Source organism: Styela clava, chromosome 4, assembly GCF_964204865.1.
Source record: "Styela clava chromosome 4, kaStyClav1.hap1.2, whole genome shotgun sequence".
In the NCBI taxonomy this organism is placed as follows: Eukaryota; Metazoa; Chordata; class Ascidiacea; order Stolidobranchia; family Styelidae; genus Styela; species Styela clava.
Window position 1 is genome coordinate 2,714,009 of NC_135253.1, and position 6,304 is coordinate 2,720,312.

At 36.8% G+C, this 6,304-nt stretch overlaps 1 long non-coding RNA gene across 1 annotated transcript; it reads right to left on the minus strand.

Annotated features, from left to right (window-relative positions):
* Positions 1-1,598: 1,598 nt before the first annotated feature.
* Positions 1,599-4,207, minus strand: LOC144421884 (uncharacterized). Its single transcript, XR_013475012.1, has 3 exons — positions 3,895-4,207; positions 2,240-2,345; positions 1,599-1,833 (listed from the first exon to the last, which is right to left on the minus strand). It is a non-coding gene; the product is annotated as an uncharacterized LOC144421884 (long non-coding RNA).
* Positions 4,208-6,304: the final 2,097 nt, after the last annotated feature.

Below are 6,304 nucleotides of genomic sequence, written 5' to 3' on the forward strand. Positions count from 1 at the left end.
GACGCCATTTTGCTACCAAATTTCGTTATATTATATATACTGAAAATTACAGAACGCACGAGCTGGATTTTATATAATTTTTAAACATTTTTGGCGTTTTCCGCATGCAAAAGGTGGACTTGCGAGACTCGAATATTTAAAAGCAAACCCTGCCGCAATTGAACGCAAATTAGTATGTCCCGTTGATTACGTGTGGACTGAGATCTCGTCGGCGTAATTTTCCATTAGGTCAAGGGCAAATACTGAATTATAGAGTTCAGTGTACTTATTTTGGACCGTCTGCTAGTTATATTGGGCGGCGTATTTAGAAAACGCTGCAGTGTAAATACATACCAATATATTCAAACTAGATAGCGATCGGAGACCGCCGACTTGATGATCGTTCGCAGCGACGTAAGTTAGGGGATCCCCCAAAACAGAAACTGCGGTTTCGATTCCTTCGCTCTGACTCAATAGCGACATTGCGTGTCCCATTACTAATTAAATCATAACTCGCTAATTATACGACATAATTCATCCAAAATCAATAAGCTTCTGGTCCAGGATATGATGCAAAATGCACATGCAAAATTTGGAGCAGATTCAACCTCACTTTCGTGAGATATCGCGTAACATACGAAGGGGTCTAACAGACAAACTAGAATTCGGTTGGAAACCGAAGACTTATCGATCGAAGGTTAGGGGATCCCCAAAACAGTGGTCTTACTCCATAGTGACACCGTGTGTCCCATTACTAATTAAATCATAACTCGCTAATTATACGACATAATTCATCCAAAATCAATAAGCTTCTGGTCCAGGATATGATGCAAAATGCACATGCAAAATTTGGAGCAGATTGAACCTCGCTTTCGTGAGATATCGCGTGCATCTAACACACAGACATACAGACAGACAAATACCTATCAACATACTTACCGATCAAGATCGATAAGTAACAAACGGACAAATACCTTTCAACTTACTTACCGATCGAGATCGATAAGTAACAATATCGCTGCATTATTAGAAATTGCGGTAAACTTAACGAATCGAAGTCAACATATATACTCGCTCAATCTCTGTGCCGCACCTTTCCCTGTAACATTTTTTTGCAGTGAAATAACGCATACCAGGCTATTTTTTTGTCACAAATCATCTAGATTTTATAATTTAAGTGGGTTTATTCTGCTTTTCTAATTCTGTAACCAGTTCTTTTGTTATATATATTATCGATATATATATAGACTTTATTAGAATTAGCATAAATGTGCTTCAAGCACTAGCGGATGTGCAGTTGGTGGTGACTGCAGAGTTCCCAGTAATGGTTCTGTCCAAAAGCAGGAAACGAGAAGAAATCTACACTGTAAAAAAAATTAAGGGCGATTTACAACCAAACGCGCGGCAGCAGCGATGCCATGCACTTCGTTGTGAACACCATATACAACTTCAGATGTATTGTATCGTTGCAAGCGCTTGTAATTTTACAACCAAATGTATGTACTAGGCAAAAGCAGTGGGTTGGATGTCTCCGATTTTTACAGCCATAGCGATGCTAACCTTAACTATAAGAAGAAGTTGTAAAACTAAACAACATCCGCAAAGTAACTCGATTAACCCTCATGCCAGCACTTGAAGAAATGAAATACAATTGAAAAGAAATCACTTTTAATAAAATATGTGATCAAATATCAGCAACGAAATAGTATCAAATACACTCGAGAAGTGATCGTCTCCGCCAGCAAAATAGTTCATTTCATCTCTTCAAATAGGTGGAAACCATCTAAAAGATTCAACATTGCAGTGGCCCTCTGTCACTTTTTCTTGCACTGGCTGTTTATCTTGGCAATTCGGCTGAAAAAAGGGCATAGCTGGTATAAAATGTAAACAAGTAGTTGAGTGAGAAGTCAACATATTTACATATGTTATAACTTGATCTGCTGGGGTAAAATGATTCCATTAGCAAAGTGGTAGATTCATAGTATATTCAATGCTCAGACGAAGTTAAATTTATTATAGGCTATATCATTTCTGAAGCTCGCAATTATATCATTATTTCTCCAAACAATGAAAATTGTTATATAGAAAGACAAAAAACTATGTTTGAATTCATTGCACAAAAATCAACTTAGTGCAAGGAGGCTCACTATATACAGTAACATGATGCTCATATTTATAAGCAAGGCTTTTTTTATTAAACAGTTAAGTCCATACCATTGCAATCGAAAAAAGAAACACCAATAGGCTACCAGTTCCTCACCTTTCCAGAAATTCTTTTGTAGTGTTGATACAATGACAGACTTGATAAGGGCCAAATGTGAATGCCCCAGAGGTAAAATGGCAGGATATGTTTGTCCACTTTCGAACTGAAAAGAATTAGCAGATTGAAGATGTATGAAAATGATATAGGCATGAAAAGTTCATGACTGTCTACTGCAGAAGCTAATCTTGCAGTTTCACTAGAGATGTCTTTCCAGATGCATTTTATTTTAGATTAGTCTAGTTCAAATCTCGAATCAGTCATTTCAAATCGCAGGGTGACTGAAATTACAATTTTACCAGTCTGCTGATAGGCTATTGCAAATCCTTTTCTGCTTTTTAAGAATTAGGCTAACATTGTCTGAGATTTTAAAAAATAAGAGACCTTTCTGCACCAGTCTGGATTTCATGGCCTTTTTGAACGAGAAATCGGGCGTGCAATCAGAAATTCCCGCGTGCAAATAAGAATTCCTGGCGTGCAATTATAGCTCACGACGTGCAAAACAACTGCACTCGCGTGCAACTGACTTTGACATCAGATACCTCTCAATACATCCGCGTAAAATTACCGGTATCGGATAAAAAATACGTTGAATCAGAGAGAAAATGGACGTTTGACCTTTGACCCCAAACATTATTTCTACAGTTTGTCGCTAATTTTGAGAGTGTTTGTGCGACTTTGGATACCGGTACTGTTCAGTACATCCGCGTAAAATTATTGGATAAAAAATACGTTGAACCAGAGCAAAATGGACATACTTTGTCATTAATTTTGGTAGTGTTTTTACGTAGAATTAATGGATAAAAATACGTCAAATTAGAGCAAAATGGACGTTTGACCTTTGACCCCAAACATCATTTTCATACTTTGTCACTAATTTTGGGAGTGTTTGAGCAACTTTAGATACCGGTACTGTTCAGTACATTCGTGTAAAATTATTGTATGAAAAATACGCTGAATCAGAGCCGTACTTGGCCATTGGTGCGGAGGCGATCTTTTCGTCCATAACTATTCTCACGGGATTCCTATTTCCTATCATTCAACACGATATGAACCTTTCCCCGAGCATCGACTTCCTTGTTTACTTCGTGACATTGGCCAATCAGCAAGATGCAAAAAAGGACGTAACAATGAGAGGAATTTTTCGCGGGTCAAAGGTTGGGGAAAGATCCATGGTCTTTTTGCTTCGCAATATTTCGATCAGACCAAATCTTGCAGGCTGGTATTTGTCGACAATTGTGGAGTTATAATATTTTGGCATCTTTATATTACTGGATTATTGATTTTAAAACCATTTAAACCGATTTACATTGGTGAGCAGTTGCAAATTTTCGGCGTGCAAAATTGATTTCGCTCGCGTGCATTTTTGCAGAGCGCTAGCGCCCTCGGGCGTGCACCTGCCATGGAATCCAGTCTGGTTTCTGCATTGGTGTAGACTACCTTGGTTTAGAACTCCAATAAATAGAATACCGGTAACAAAGATTAAACATGAGCAATTAAAAGTAAAATAACAGAACATGGTACAGTAGGCCTACAATAGCTCATTGTCTAAATGCAGGGATGGGACATCTAGTACGGCAATGCTGTAGTTAACAGGCCAATCCAATTAATGCAAAATTGATTAATAATGACAGATATAGCATAAATTAGCTCACCTTTCAAAACCTGAAGATCTACCGGTAGTCTACAAGCACCAGTAGTCCAGAGTTTACAACCTAGGTAACGGTATTTCTTTCTCCATACTTTCCGTTTTACAACCTTCAGGCAGCATAGTGTAAAATATACAGATTCACACTTTCAAACTAGACTACTTCAATTGTTTTGAGAGTCGAACCAAGCCAAGCTGCTTCCTAGCGAAACTGGAATCCGCACTAAACAGCCATTTTGGCGGGAAAGTACGTCAGGCTTTGGCGGAGTCAGAAAATTCAAATTCAAAATTTGAATCCGTTGCGATCTGAGATATTTCTAAAACTTAGGAGCATTAAGCAAATAATTAAATTAAGAAAATATGCCACTCAATTCAAAATTATATTAACCAAAACATTTGCATATACTTTGGTCCGATAAAAGATATATCGATACAGCGTAAAACTACTAGATTCACCAGTAGTTAGAGTCGTGACTGCAAGTAGACCTGTCCGTTTGAGAATGAGTGCTGTCAGTTGAATCACCAGTTTACATGATGCCTAAAATAAAATATCCTTCCACTCGATATAATATTAAGTGCAATATTAGGTTTTTTTTATCGTAAGCTATAAATTCTATGTCGAGATGACATACGAAGCCGCAGGTTTACGTAGTATTATATTACTTGCGCCTAAATGACGCGAAGCCAAATTTGTATCCGTTTGGAACCAAATTCGTCGCATCAATGTATTTTTTATTGGCATGCATTTTGCTGATAATATGTGGAAGACTGTTTTCTGAGCTCTATGCTTTTGATTACTACCAAGTGGACTTATTTTAACATAACCGCGAGATAGCTGTGTTCAGTACAGCCGTTTTTGTATGTTACGTATAATTCATTGTATATTTAACAACCGTATGTTTGTTTTATGATTATGCAACAGTATATGTAATTTTACATCGTACAAGCGGTGAAATTACAACACGATGATGTAAAAATACGTATAAATAGTTGCTCGTCCAAAACACTGCCAAACGATCGTATTTTTTACAATGAAATGGCTGTAAAATTACAAAATTTTTTACAGTTTATGAATCAAATTTCCTGAACTACTTGTTCTGATGTTTCCATGGAGCTATTGAAAAGCCTATAATTCGGGGGTCGTTTCAGCCATAAGATTATGTTAAAGTCCATGCAGCAAATTACTGCCCACGGCCCGAAACAACAATACCTGGCGCAGTTTATCAAATAAAGTTTTTATTCAATGTTAACATTTTCTGATCACAAGTTTTCATATTTAGTACATTCATGTTAATAAATGTTTTCTCATCGATGTCTCGTGTTATAGATACTGCTTTGTGATTTCAGACATTTCATTAAAAAAAACAAGCCTTTGTATAAACATATCAATTGATATGCATGGGCCAACTTTATTTGTGAATAAACATTTCTCTAATTCTGGAAATAGCACACGATTGGATTGGGAATCTCATCTTCTCTCCAGTCATACTCCAACACCGATCCAAATGATCAGCTCAAAGTGTACCATTGGTGGCAGCTGGACTGTGTTGTTAATAATGGTGTGACCTGGGACACAGAAAGTATACGAATTAAATTGATCCTAGGTGCTTTAGGATTTTGAGAAATGTAAATATATTGCAACTCCCATTTTTCTCGAAAGTGGGGTTAGGGGGTTGTGAAGTAAAGTTCACTTGCCGATTTACCAGCATGAATCAATACCAATATAGTGGGAACTGAATTGGGTCTTTACCAGTTGCAATGAATATTGTAAATTTACTCAGCAGAAGCCAGCTCCTGGCGCTATGTAGAAATTTTCTTTGTTTGATTCAGGTAACACCTCATTTTCAAAGATTTTGCTATTCCAGAAGGCCCACCTCTGCAAAAACAACTTCGTAAAAACAAATGTAGGCAATTTAGGTTGCATGATATCTGGCAGAAATGTTCCTTACTTCACACGTCAACAATAATTTAAATAAAAATAACAATTTTCATGTGCTTTGGATTGATTCAAGCAGTTTACCTGTGTTTTTTTATCAAGTCCGTGCTATGTTTGTATCGCTCGTTCATAATGTCCAACTGGCCCGAATAAATTCTTTGAAAATGATCATATTTAAACCAATATTTGTATATATACATATAATATTCCAGCAGGGCATATAAATTGTTCTCTTTTGAAGGTTTTCGAAGTTTAAAAATTGGCGAGACTCTACAGGACATATGCGGCACGATATATTTAACATTAATTTACCTTGATAGATTTTTTGCTTCGTTGGAGATCGATTATATAGGTATTGATCGTGGACTACTAACGTAAATTGCCCATAATGTACGAAAATGACGCCTAATATGCATTAATGTATTAAAAATTCCTAACAGAAACACTTCAATTCACTCCTTCCGCAAATATTGTTATTTTA